The sequence below is a fragment of the Corylus avellana genome, chromosome ca7, assembly GCF_901000735.1.
Source record: "Corylus avellana chromosome ca7, CavTom2PMs-1.0".
Classification (NCBI taxonomy): domain Eukaryota; kingdom Viridiplantae; phylum Streptophyta; class Magnoliopsida; order Fagales; family Betulaceae; genus Corylus; species Corylus avellana.
The window spans coordinates 21,639,969-21,653,093 of record NC_081547.1 but is presented as its reverse complement, the minus strand read 5'-3'; the positions used below and the strand labels follow the sequence as shown (position 1 = coordinate 21,653,093).

The following is a 13,125-nucleotide window of genomic DNA, read 5'->3' as shown; positions in this document are numbered from 1 at the left end:
TTTTGTCTTGAGTTATGGAATGTTTAATGTTGGGTACATTTATGTGAATTATGGAGACCAGAATGTATTGAAGTGAATAAAATTATAATAATGCTGATTTATACTGTAAAACACCAAATTATCAATGCATCCATATTATAATTAATTTGATTAATGTCATCAAAGTGTGGGTTTATCTTTTTAATATAAAAATACTCAACCATTTTCTTTTAAAATCACTGGGAGTTTCCCATTCTTATCTTTCACGGTCTTGCTAGCTTTCGGATTCCCCATGAGTCCATGACATCCTAGAGGAGGAACAAGTCATGAGCTAACTCTAATTTGATTGCCAGCACACACAACTCATTGCTAACGCCCCACTCCTCATTCTTCCTCTCTCAGACAAAAAAACGTCTGCCTTCCTCCTGTTCTCTAAGAACCGGAGATGATTTTCCTATCTCCTCTTCACTCTGAAAATAAACATGCTATTTTAAGCATTGGAGAGTATTTGGCTCCGGCTGAGGGCTTCTGACGCTTCCTTTGTTTTCCAGGCACACTATTCTCACACAGGAGACGTCTAAGAAGATGATTGTTGAGGTAGCTTGTTTTGATCCCAAAAATACTCCAACAAAACATCAATTTTCAGAATGAAAAGACTAGGCAGAAATTATTAATGCATCTAAAACACCAAATTATCAATGCATCCATTTATCTGTACCGAAGTCGATCACTGTCTTGAGAGTTAAGTCACAAGTTGGAGTATCAAATTTGGGTTCGAGTACCAATTTTGTTTCTTCTAATGCAAAGGATTAGACAAATCGATGCTTTTTGCACAGCTACAAGTTATAATTCCAAATATAATAAATGGTTTTCCGATTAGAAATGTATCCACAAATCTCATGTGTTGAAAAACAAGTTTATTCATACTATTAATAGTATTTTTAGCTATAAGAACAACATCCATCATCAAATGACAAGAATTACAATACAGAAGAAAGCAAGTGCAAGTGAACACCTTGTCTTATATTAGACCACAATAACCATTATTCATAATCAAATGTACGGCTATGATCACTACCACCAAAGATGTCCTTGGAATCTCAATATATCTAAGATTCTAAACAGTTTGACAATCTTTTTAAGGTATCAAAAACAGGATAATAACACCGGTACTTCAAATCTTCAATTAAATTAACGCACCGTTGTTGCCAATAAGGATGAATATAAAGAAGACAAGCTACACCCAAGAAGAAAATAATATAAGATCCAATAAAGCTTGCAAAGAAAACCTGAGGATCTACTTCATACCATTGCCCTTCACTTGCATTTGAAGATTTTGTTGGTGATGGATGTGACTCGTCCTCTCTAGTGCAGTTATTATCTAATGGTTCTCCGCAAAGAAATGGATTTCCTTCATAACAACTCTTCTCAAATGTTCCAAACTGTGCTTTCATGTCTGGAACTTTACCCGATAAGTTGTTGTAAGCCACATTGAACACTTCTAGAAAGTTTAGAGCAATCAATGCTGGAGGAATTTCTCCACTCAAATTGTTGTGAGAAAGGTCTAAACTCTCCAACTTGGGCCAAATTTGAGAATGTTTGTGGAATGGAACCTGTCAACTGATTGTAAGACAAGTTCAATGTATGAATTGAAGATAGCTCTCCTAGTTCCTGTGGGATTCTACCTGTTAGCTTGTTGCATGACAAATCCAATCCAGACATGTAATTAAGGATGACACCATGGTAGGAGTAAGACCTGTATTTTGTTACAAATTCAACCGCAACTTGTTGACCATATACTATGTTTTCGTAATCTTTTGCACGCTTCCTTCCGAAGAGCGTTTGGAATGTGGAACCAACTTGCAGGGACACTTTATTTGAATGGCTATATGATCCATAGAGAAAATCATTAACATATAGTTTTCCAAAGGACATGTTGTGAAAGCAGTGCGGTATTGTTCCAGAAAGAGAGTTCTTGGAAAGATCCATTATGCCTATCTTCTTTAACCAACATAGTTGATTGGGAATTATACCACTAAAATTGTTTCCCCCCAACAAAAGTATTCTTAAGTTAGGAGGCCCACTGATTTGATATGGGATGCTGCCAAAAAAGTTGTTATCTCTAAGGTCCAATGTCAAAAGAGACGATGAATTGAAAATAGATTTTGGTATAGGTCCTGTAAGTTTGTTTCCTTGCAAATACAAGTGCTCAATATACTGTAGATTCAAGCAAGAAGGTAACGATCCCGAAAGTGAGTTATGAGAAAGGTCTACTAATTGCAGGGAATTTGGTAGTCCACAAGGAATCTGACCTTCAAAAGAATTGTTACTCACTACAAGACTTCGCAAACTTGTCATGTTTCCTATCCATCTAGGAATCATTCCTGACAATTTATTGTTGCTAATATCCAAAAACCTCATTTTAGACCATCCAAACTCTTTAGAAGGTGCAGCCTGTAGTTCAAATCCTGTGAACTGATTATTGCATAACTTCAAACTCAACAAGTTGGTGCGACTAGCAATCAATTTTGTTGGTACCTTTCCCGAAAAATCATTAAAGGACAAGTCCAAATCTTGCAGCAAATGACTCTCGTTAGCAATTAAGGACGGAGGATAACCTTCAAAATGATTTCAAGATAGATTTAGATGTTTTAAGTACGGAGTTATCTTTCCAATATTCTCTTGAAGTTGCCCACCTAAGTGATTGTCAGAGACATCCATATACAGAATACTCTTGCATCGATTTGGTGGCAAATGAAATTTACCCATGAAAGAATTATTCTGAAGATTTAGCTTTCGTAGTCTTGTGTTGTTTTCAATCAACCAAATAGGGAAGCTTCCATTCAAGTTATTGTGAGACAAATCAATTATTTCCAATTCGCGCTGGTCAAGGAGAAGCTTGGGAATGTTTCTTGTGAGCTTGTTCAAATTACAGTTAGATAGCACAAGTATCTTTAACTGAAATGAGAAGTCCCAACCCGTAGATATTTCAGTTTCTATCTCAAACTTGTTGTTTTCACTCACTAATAGAATCGCCTTAAGCTTAGAGTGATTAGCAAATATGTTGAATTGGAATAGACCCTCAAATTGGTTATAACTGAGATCAATGTACTCAAGTGATGTGAGGCTGGCTATCAGATATGAAGAGATGTTTCCAACGAATCGATTCCTAGATATATCTAACAATCTAAGAGATGTCAAATTGTTTAGGCATGTTGGAAGGATCCCTTCAAAGAGATTATGATAAAGATCTAACTCTTGAAGCTTCTTGAGTGAGCACAAATCTGTCGAAAGGAATAACATTAGAAATGTCTATCTTAACTATGTTCCACTCTAAGAATCAACAAGAAAAATCAGGTTTTAAATATGGGTTTTTCAAAATGAAAAAAAAAAAAAAGAAAAAGAAAAAAGAAAGTGAATGGTCAATTGCTGAGTTAAATCAACCATGGTCCTTCAATTCACCTTATCTCACATTTTTAATCAATTGTAGATAATTTATTAGATTGGTAAGACTAACAATTTGCAAACACTTGATTTTCTAGTCGATTCTTACCTTTTGGAAGAGTGCCATTGAGAGAATTGTAAGCTAATGATATAGCCTTTAAAGAAGATAGTGCCCCGATATATGGAGAAATACTGGAATTAGACAAACCTACTACAAGTGAAGAGAGATAGTGTCAATAAAATATTTAAAATGGCATACCGACTAATAATAAATAGAAATTCAATTTCGATTACAACTTATTTTAGCCTTGAAATTAGATTACCAAATTGTTTTAGAGCATGCTTAGGATTATGTTTGAGGAGCCTAAAAGTGCTTTTAACACTCAAAAAGTTCGTTAGAAGAAAACAGTACTTGTTTGGTAAAAAAATTAAAAGCGCTTTTAAAGGTTCAAAAAGCCTAGAAATGACCAAAAAGCACTTTCGGCAAAAGCTTAAAAATGAAGCTTTTGCCAAAGAGCTCTTTTTGAGTTAAAAGCTCTATTTATCAAACGCAATTCCAAACAAACTCTTAGTTGATGATTAGAATGAATTAAGAGTCCTAGTCCTAGTCGGTCGGCCAGGTATGTAGATGATTTAAGAGTCCTATTTGCATTAGTAATTCTCTTTATTACCCTTCTATTAAAAGGGAGACCGTTAATGAAGTACTATGCTTGAGAAAATTATGTCCTCGTGTTTGTCCAACCAGCAAGCAACCGCTGCCATTTAAAAACCAAAAGAAACCACGAACCATTCATTTGCGGAAGAGACCAAAGCTCCAGAAGCGAGTGCGGCAGAAGCAAGGTATGGCTTGAGGAAAGAACATCAGGAAACCAACAAAGATTCACTCTCGTTCCCGAAAACGCAGAATGAAGAATCAAACCCAACTGTTATGCACATTTACCATGACATTGGAAAAGGAGCTGATGATGCTGGGAGAGCATAGACGAATAGAAAAGAAAAAAATTAGAGAAGGACAAAGGAGTTTTGTTAAAGAAGAAAACAGGCCACTTGAGTCTTCAAATGGCATCTGACACAGCAAAAAAGCTGAAATGAGAGTTATAATGGTACAATGGTTTATCCTGAGAGTGAAGTAGTTGACTTTTATAGAAAATGGAACAATTCAATATGTACGACTTCAGATGATGAATTGGGCCATTTGATAAAATCCCAATAGACATGGAAGATCCGACGCTTCGATTTTTATTTTCAGATTTCACGATGATATATATTGAATCAACAAATTAAGCTTGACGCAGTCAATGGGAATGGTGAGATTAAGCATAAGGAGCTTCTCAAGAAGACTGGAAAATTCTAGAAAGCTTTTGAGTACTATCTAGACAGTTTTTTGGGCACTATGAGAAAGAGGGGAAAAAAATATTAGGTTCCAGCTAGAAGGCATATGATTCGCCGATGGAACAAGATATTCTTAGTGGCTTGCTTAGTTTCATTGTTTTTAATACTTTTTAGTACTTTCTTTTTTAATTGAAAAAAGTGGCATATGTTACAGTGTGAATGGCAGTGATGTAGCACATTAATGGATTCAACCAACTTTTTTAAATGAAGATACTAATTTGTCTTTTGTGCTTATCTCAAGGGGTGTTTAATCATTTTTTTTTTTAAAAAAAAAAACACTAAGGTAGCTATTTGTCAAAATTTCAAACCACAAGGACAAAGATTATATTTATCCCTCAAACTTTAGTTTGGCTGATTACCTTGGATTGTTAGGGGGCCATCGAAATTATTCCAAGACAAATCCAAGATCTCCAAGTTTTCAAAAGCTGATAATTCTGCATTGTTAAACAGAACATAGAAAATTTCAAACATGAATATTGGAAGTTTCTATAAGTAATACGGAAGATCAATATACCTTTGGCAGGAAAGGATCCTCCCATATAATTCCAAGCAAGATTCAAATTCTTAAGGGATTTGACTGCGCTCAATGATTCAATGATGCTTTTGTCGAAACGGTTGCACTAAGATCTAAGGTTTCTAAATTCTCCAATCTTGACAAGCTTTCCGAACCTGTAATAGATCTATTAAAAACAAAACTATGCAATTTGCAGTGTTTAGAAGAAAAATAGCGTTTTATAGCTTAAACAAATTTGGCTACTCTAGTGTTAAAGTCAACAAGAAACCGTAACTGATATGTAATGTTGATTATAATGCACGTAGGGAAACACACTGATGCATTTCATGCTTCACACAACTTTCTTTGCATATTTCCGACATGATGGACATCCAAGAACAATTGTTGTGATTCAAGTCAACATCAGCAAAATGGGATCGATGTAGCAATGCAATCTCATAATGTTTTACACTGCTTTTGTAATTATCTTCTATGAGCTACTTGGGTGGCTTCTATTTTGCATTTGTTATCGTGTAGGGTAGACTAACTGCAATATTGATAACAACATATGGAACCTTAACAATTTAGGATTTTTGTATTGAATATCAGTGATTGATTGAGATACAATAAACATCATCCCAACCCTACACTTGCAGTTGTAATTGAAATTATATTCTTTTGATCGCAAACTTTATAGCCTATGTGGTGGTTTTCTATTTTTGGTAAAAAAAAAAATTAAGATAGATTTATGTATAAATTGGAACAAAGAAGAATATGGTATAGTTTTCCATTATTTTGCGTGGGGAAGAAATCTATATAACGTTTCCTAAAATCTTTGAGCAGTAAAAATTTGAAAAAAATCAAAAACAAAACAGAGGATTGAATGCAGGTGGAGAAAATTGTGACTTGTGTCATAAAATAAATAAGTAGTTTAATAGAAATATGAAAGATATGTGTAAAATGGTTATGAAGTAATTGAAAATTTCAAACTTAAGTGTGTGTCTCTCCCTCTCATTACCTTGGATTGTCAGGGAGCCATTGAGGATATTACCACTTAAATCCAACTTCTCCAAGTTTTCAAAAGCTGATAATTCTGCATTGTTAAACAGAACATAGAAAATTTCAAACATGAATATTGGAAGTTTCTATAAGTAATACGGAAGATCAATATACCTTTGGCAGGAAAGGATCCTCCATATAATTCCAAGCAAGATTCAAATTCTTAAGGGATTTGACTGCGCTCAATGATTCAATGATGCTTTTGTCGAAACGGTTGCGCTAAGATCTAAGGTTTCTAAATTTTTCAATCTTGACAAGCTTTCCGAACCTGTAATAGATCTATTAAAAACAAAACTATGCAATTTGCAGTGTTTAGAAGAAAAATAGCGTTTTATAGCTTAAACAAATTTGGCTACTCTAGTGTTAAAGTCAACAAGAAACCGTAACTGATATGTAATGTTGATTATAATGCACATAGGGAAACACACTGATGCATTTCATGCTTCACACAACTTTCTTTGCATATTTCCGACATGATGGACATCCAAGAACAATTGTTGTGATTCAAGTCAACATCAACAAAATGGGATCGATGTAGCAATACAATCTCATAATGTTTTACACTGCTTTTGTAATTATCTTCTATGAGCTACTTGGGTGGCTTCTATTTTGCATTTGTTATCGTGTAGGGTAGACTAACTGCAATACTGATAACAACATATGGAACCTTAACAATTTAGGATTTTTGTATTGAATATTAGTGATTGATTGAGATACAATAAACATCATCCCAACCCTACACTTGCAGTTGTAATTGAAATTATATTCTTTTGATCGCAAACTTTATAGCCTATGTGGTGGTTTTCTATTTTTGGTAAAAAAAAATTAAGATAGATTTATGTATAAATTGGAACAAAGAAGAGTATGGTATAGTTTTCCATTATTTTGCGTGGGGAAGAAATCTATTTAACGTTTCCTAAAATCTTTGAGCAGTAAAAATTTGAAAAAAATCAAAAACAAAACAGAGGATTGAATGCAGGTGGAGAAAATTGTGACTTGTGTCATAAAATAAATAAGTAGTTTAATAGAAATATGAAAGACGTGTGTAAAATGGTTATGAAGTAATTGAAAATTTCAAACTTAAGTGTGTGTCTCTCCCTCTCATTACCTTGGATTGTCAGGGAGCCATTGAGCTCATTATCACTTAAATCCAACTTCTCCAAGTTTTCAAAAGCCGATATTCCTACATAAAGCAGAACAAAGAAAATTTCAAATATGATTGTAACTGCTTCCAGTTTCTATAAAATAATACTGAAGATCAACATATGTACCTTTGATTGGAAAAGATCCTCCAATGAAGTTCATTTCAAGATTCAGATTCTTAAGGGATTTGATTGCAGGCAATGATTCTATGATGCTTCTATTTAAATTGTTGGCACTAAGATCTAAGGTCTCCAGGTTCTCCAATCTTGACAAGCTTTCAAAACCTGTAGTAGATCTATTAAAAAAAGAAAAAAAAAGAAAGAAAAAAAAAAGCAAGTATGCAATTCGTAGTATTTAGACGAAAAATAGTATTTTACAGCTTACTAACTAGATATGCACAATTCAAACTTCTGGACAACATCACTTGATAATCACTAGTATTTCGTGATAATTATTTTAAATCAAGAATATATGTTCAGCTTTAGGGGATGTAAGTCCGCTTGTAAGAGATACTAAAGAAGTGACCATATAATTACAGAAAAAGTACAATTAAAGAAGCTTTGAAATGATGATCATAAATATAAAGGGAAGCGATATTAGATTACCTGTAGTTGTATTGAACCATCCCAAATGATTTCGTCTAAGACTCAATGTGTTAAGAGACGCAAGTCCACTTAGAGATGGTATAATGCTACAATCAAAGGAATTATAACCAAGGTTCAATATCTCCAACTTTGGAAGTAGTACTAGCCTTTCAAAACCTGGAAGAAAATGATTGGAAGACACAAAAAAGAACCCCATCTTATGCTTCAATACAAAAAAATTCAAGATTAATTTGATAGAAATATTCAATTTCAAATTGATTTTCATACTCTAGCTTGAACCTTATGATTGATGCTTATAACCTATGGTTATAGAGCACTTGTCAAATTGTGCATTCGAATGAAAATTAGTAAGAAGTAAGTACAATGGAAGGTATCAAATTGTGCCCTCAACAGAATTTGTTCTCTATATGTGATGAATAATTCTACAATACATGCATGCATGCCATCAATAGATAATAAATATGTGAACATAATCACGGAATAAGTACTATTAAAGAGAGATTTGAAATGATAATAATAAATATAAAGGGAAAAAGGCCGGCTATAGTAGTAGAATAGCTTCCAATGTATTCCAAAGTTCAAAAGAATTCCTTGCAAGACTCAATGCGTTAAGGGACATAAGTCCACTTAAAGATGCTATAATGCTATAACCAAGGTTCAATATCTCCAATTTGCGAAGTAGTACTAGCCTTTCAAAACCTGGAAGAACATTATTGGAAGACCAAAAAAGAATTCCATCATATATATATATGCTTCAATACAAAAATTTCAAAAGCAACTCGATAAAAATTTTCGGAGTGATCCATTCAAATTGATATTCATGCTCTTGAACCTTATGATTGATGCGTCTAACCCGCGGTTAAACTACTCTCTCCATGACAGAAAACTTGCCTTGCAGTGGTAGGGAACCATTATAGTAATTCCAGCTTATATCTAGCTTGTTCAAGTTTCTCAATGCAATTAACTCTGCATTTCAAATTAAAGATAAATGAAAATTAGTAAGAACCAAGTGGAATCAATGTATCAAACTATAAATCCTCTCATAAGATATAGGATAGAAGAAATCGCCTTGAGCAGGAAAGTATCCTTGCAACTTATTCTGAGTAAGAATCAAAGTTTCAAGCGATGTCACTGCACCCAAAGACTGTAGAATACTATTATTATCAAAGTAGTTATAACCAAGGTCTAAAATTCTCAGATTCCTTAAGCTTGACATCTTCTCAAATCCTACAAAAGAGAAAAAGAAAAAGTTACTGGTTGAATGAGGAAAATTAATTAAAAAAATGATGCTAATTGTCAACGGCGTTTGTTCGCTACATAATTCTTGTACTATACTTCTAAAATATTCATACAATACATGCATGCCTTCAGACTTCAGTACGTATATGTGTAACAACCCATGACCATTCGTCTAATGGAATGCAATAGTAATCTAGTTTTACATTATATGGCTTTCATTTCATTTTAAGTATTGTGGATTTACTTAACATGGAAATTATCCAATGGTTTACTTGGAAGTGTAGAGGGTGAAGGAAAATACAGAAAAAGGATAGGAGGAGAGGGAAGTAGAAAATTTTATTTTTATAATAACTTCAAGGATATATGTTTTCATATATGTTTTAATTTTAATTTTTTAATAACTTCAACGTTAAAAACCCTGTGGGGAGGAGGGAGCGCTTGCTTCCCCCTTTCCCCTCTCCCCTACTGGACCTACTCCCCTCTTCTTTCCTTCCTCTCCCCTTAGCTTATGCTGCCCTGCCTCCATCCGTCCTCCACCATGCTGCACCGCTCTTCTCCTCCCCATAATCAATTGGGCTTTAGATCTAGTTTTTCAAATCTAGATTAGTCTACTTAACTGGTTTCGCTCAACCACGTGTCGGCCAAACGTGCTCCCTGGCTCCTCAGCTGCCCATTGGCGCAAAACAGCTCCATCTCGTCCATCACACGCTGGCCAGTGCGCTTCGCCTCCCTTGCCCCGGCTGTTGTAGCTATTTGCTGGCTTTTTTATTTTTTTTGAATAAGGGTTTGACTTTTCCTTAGATATACTTTCATGAGCAATCTCTGGGGTGCAAGTTTTTATCCTGACCTTTGAGTCGAAGATGATTAGTTTCGGTGTGAGGGTTTTACTCCCATGACCGAGAAAATCAAAGTTAGGAATATGAACTACCTATGTATTAGATTGAGTCTGCTTGGAGCAAATCTATTCTATAACTGAAGTTTAAACATGAGTTAGTGAATGTTAAAGTTATAAATATGACTTGATTATAAGATTTTTATATTTGTCTTTATGACATTGTAACCATATATATAGCTTTATTGTAAAAAAGACCTCGTAGCTTGTCAAAAGGCCTCCTGATCTCATTTTATTTTTCTGGAGGTCTTTCACTTTTTTTCCATCAATATGGTCCCTCTTGGAGTGGAATTTATCCAAGCACTATCAAATTCACAGACAACAACATCAGTAAAATGTGATGCTTAACCATTCAGACTGACAATATATATGTGTATACTCCAACTCCAAGGCTGAAGAAGGTCCGACCCCTGGCTGTAATTATTAATATAATTCAGAATCACGCGGGACACCCGTGATTCAACAGAAAATACCAATTATAAAACTTTATAAATTAATATTTGTAATTAAAGAGGTAAATCCGACCCCTGCAATTCTTAATTTTATCACCCAAGAGAACAAAAGGGCTCAAGGAAATCTTTTCGCTTTTTATTTCTTTTTGGGTGGAGGGAATTAGCTAGAATAAAGACGTTCATAATATAATTCTTCGATCTGCCCCTGTTTTTTATGGAGGGGGTCGGTGGTATGTATGCATAAGAAAGGAAAAGCAGAGGGGCGGGAGAGAACATACCTTCATTTGGTAGGCAACCACCAATTGAATTGGCGGATAGATTAAGACTTTTTAGCTCCTTCAATGGCACCAACATTGACACGTTTAGCAACCAACGGTTCTCATAATAACTATCTTCATCTTGAATCATGATAGTTATCACGATTTTCATAGTAATAAGGATCATGGTTTAAGTTGTAGAGGGAAAGGTTGATGACGTGAGAGTTGGTGGAGTTGCACGTGACCCTCTCCCAACGACAACAATCACTCTTTGCGTCGTCCATCCATGAGGGAAGAACATCTGCATGAATAATATTGGATTTCAGAAACGCCTTCAGCTCAAGCAGAGCAATCCTCTCTTCATGGAAGCAGCCTCTGTGCTGATGAAATTGAAGAAACACAAGTAAACCCCACAGCAAAGCTTTCACAAAACTAGGCCACTCCATTCTTGACAAAAATTGTTTCATTATTTTGTAACTATATAATAAACCAGTGTACACCGAAGGGAAAGGCCTCTCATATATATAGGTATATACAAGTTTGACGGTTTCATTTCCGAATCCATGATTAATGGGTCCACAGAAAAAGTTGTTTGTCCAAAAAATTATTTTCTCATGTGTAGAGGCGTGTGCGTGTCTATAATATTGGATAGTGTCTTCATTTGCTGAATCACTATTAAGCCGTGTCCTATTAATGTAACATGGTTGATAAAAGAGAATTTAATTATCCTAATTTAAATATTTAATTTTGAATGTTTAATGTGAAAACCAAAATATATATATGTGCATATTCCTAATTTTTTTTTCCCTTCTTCTAGGCGTAGATCGTAGGCTTGTAGCTAGAGCCTTGGTAAATGTAAAATCCTATTAAAGTTATAAATGATTTTTTATTTTTTTTTAAACAAAAGACTTGCGTGAGATGAGTGATTCGCACGTGGAAGATTCGAAGGCATCACTGGGTAACTCAACGACTAAATTCAAAAAGAAAACAAACTTTTGATTTTGTTCGATGACTTACTTTTGTAGTTTATATACATGGCAACTGAATTCACCATTTGTTAGGTTATTCTATCTAAGGCTGACTTGGTAAATTGAGATTGGTTTTGTAAAATTGACATGCCAGAAGATTGTCTAATTGAGATTGGATTCGAAAACTATAGACAATCTCGTGGCAGTTCATATTTTAAGGAGTGACATTATAAGTATCACATAAACTTTTATATCAACTTGTAAATAATTTATAGTAAAAATTATATGTACTACTCTAATACTACTATAAATGAAATGTGATGATCTAATCAACCCATCAATAGTAATTTTCAAAAGTACCATTTGGGTATTTTCCGTTTGGGTGGGATGTGTCCAAACTAAAAGAGGTCAAGTCATAAGTCGGAGACTTAAATAATTTTTATAAGATAAAGTTTTTCTTTAAACTGGGTAGGATGAATTTTCTCTAACCTAATCTATAAAAATGACATGTGTCCATTTTTTTTAATAGCATATAAGATGCACATGAATTTTTAATACAATTTATTCCAACATTGTCCTTGCTATTAAAAAAACATGTGATTTTTACATGTTCAAGGGTTACGTATCATTTTTATAGATTAGGTTTGAGGAATTTCCTGTAACCCAATTTGGAGAAAAACTTTATCTATTTTTATAAGAAAGAATTTTAGTACTAGCTTCCTCGCTCAAACAATGAGCACTGCTTTTGGAATCTGACCTAAAGCAGCAACTTTCACCCATTGTGTTGGTTTTTCCTAATTAAAATAAAATCATAATGGAGTTATTCAATGCTAGTGGATCTTTTTGGGAAGTGATTGTTCAATCAAGATATAGGTTCTTAAGTTAGTAGAATGTCAATAAATATCTCTTAAATTTTTTTAAAAAAATATGTGAGAGATGACACTTAATTGTCTCATATTGAAGTAGGTTGAATAAAATTTCCTCCAAATTAATTTGGAGGAAATTTATGTCATTTTTGAAAAATTTTGGTGATCTCAATCCTCCCTTTGCTGGATCCGAATCCTCTCCAGTCCATTTTGGACCGGAGAGTATTCAGTTAATGGACAGGATCTCTCTAGAGAGATCCTGAGGTCATAAATTAGACATCTGTCCCATTAATAATATATATATATATATATATATTAAAAATAATTAAAAATTAA

The 13,125-nt window shown here is 34.1% G+C and overlaps 1 pseudogene; it reads right to left on the bottom strand.

Annotated features, from left to right (window-relative positions):
- Nucleotides 1–981: 981 nt before the first annotated feature.
- On the bottom strand, nt 982–11,465 carry LOC132187726 (cuscuta receptor 1-like; annotated as a pseudogene).
- Nucleotides 11,466–13,125: the final 1,660 nt, after the last annotated feature.